A 2,007-nucleotide genomic window follows, 5' to 3' on the forward strand; every position below is an offset into this window, starting at 1 on the left:
AAAAGAAAAAAAAAGAACTTTATGACTGATCTTGGAATATTTTGATGAAGATGGAAGAATGAATGCATGTATGTTTTTACGTTGAAGGCTGTTCTGGTTCTACTAAAACCTTGGTACTTTTCTCCCATCCAAGTACTAACCAGGCCGGACCCTGCTTAGCTTCCAAGATAAGCCTTGGTATTTGAATAATGACCCTTGACCCAACAGCATCATTGTCTCCTGAGATCAGGTGAGAAATATGGAATTGTACACCCTACTTTAGATAAAAAGGTTTTTTTTTTTTTTTTTTTTTTTTTTTAATGTATTTGGTACAGGTTCTTTCTACACAGCTCAGACTCATAGTGATCCTCCTGTTTTTGGCCTTCCCATCACTGGAATTACAGGCATGTGCCAGCATGCCCAGACTTGTTTGCTGGTCAATGCACCCCAAGGGCAGGGCCAGCATGGCAAATGGTGCTAAGGATTGAACCCCAGTCCCTGCACTTACCTAAGCAAGCACTTAGTCTGGTGCGCTATCTTGCTGGCCCTCTAGAATATTTTGATCACAATCTATATGCTGGACACATCTCCCCTGTCTCTATGTATATTTAAGTTTGGGACTCACTATGTTGGAAAATCATTTATTTACTGAAGCCTGGTTTTCTAGCTTCTCATAGGACTTTAGTAAGAACACATCATATTTATTTTCCATAAATGAAATCTAGCTGGCCTGAGTCTCCGTGAGAATTTAGAAACATCCTATAGCCTTGTGGGCCACCAAGTAACTTCAGTAGCCCCTTTCAGTTTATTCTGCTTTAACTACCTGTACTGACAAAAAAGGAAATGTAAACCACAGTGTGAGAGAAATAATTAATGGCACAGATATCTCTCAGAAGGATTCTATGCAGAATATCTAATAAACTTTACAACTCAATAATTAAAAAATAAAAAATAATTAAAAAAAAGAACCTAGGGCAAATGGATAAAATATCTAAGTTAGACAACTTACAAAGAGGACATATGTGAAAGTCAGTAAGTTTGTGAAGAGACTCTAAACATGAGTAGTGAACACACACACCAAATCAGAATACTACACAGTCAGAACAGTTTCAGTCAGAACACAAGACTGAAAAAATGTCCACCTTTCCAGGTGTTTATGAAGGAGAAAAAAATTAAGTCTAAAGATATGTACAAAAATGTTCATAGCAATTTTATTGATGTTAGGTCCAAGGTGAAGACAATAGGTGTCAATCAACAGGCGCACACTTAAGAGAATATGGTAAACGTGTGGTGAGCTGCTGCTCAGACATAAAAAAGGAATGAACTTCCGATATATAAAATAATATGTGTGAATGAAAAATGTTATATAGAATGAAAGAAATCTTGGGCCAGCGAGATAGCTCAGCAGTCTAAAGTGCCTGCTTAGGCAAGCTTAGGCAGGTGCAGGGGACCGTGGTTCAATCCCTAGCACCACATGCCACACCAGCCCTGCCCTCAGGGGGCTGAGCCAGAAAAAAAAAAAAAAAAAAGAAAAGAAAAAGGAAATTTTTTTTTTGCACCACTTATTCATTTATTTAACAAATATTAAAGAAAACCTTCCATGCACTATTCTAAAAAGGAAAGACACCAGTAAACACACGGACAAAGTCTCCAACCTCATGGGATTTCTTTGGGAAAGCAGCACAAATATATAATTTTAGGAACAAATACAAAGCAGGGATCAAAGACTGACTCGAAGCAATTTTACATAAGATGGTCAGGGCAGGCCTAAAAAGGAAATCTTATCCCTGATAATTGCATACTATTTGACTCCATTTACCTGAAGTGTTAGAAAAGGGACATTTCACCAATAGCAGCAGAAAACAGATAAGTGATAATTTGGGGCTTGACAAAATGGGCAAAAATGGTGGGAACTTTTGAGGTGATAGAAATATTGTTTATCTTAATCAATGTAGTTATTACATAGACACACACACACACACACACACACACACACACACACACACACAATTTGTTAGAATTCTTTGA

The sequence above is a fragment of the Octodon degus genome, unplaced genomic scaffold (assembly GCF_000260255.1).
Source record: "Octodon degus isolate 3935 unplaced genomic scaffold, OctDeg1.0 scaffold00043, whole genome shotgun sequence".
Taxonomy (NCBI): Eukaryota; Metazoa; Chordata; class Mammalia; order Rodentia; family Octodontidae; genus Octodon; species Octodon degus.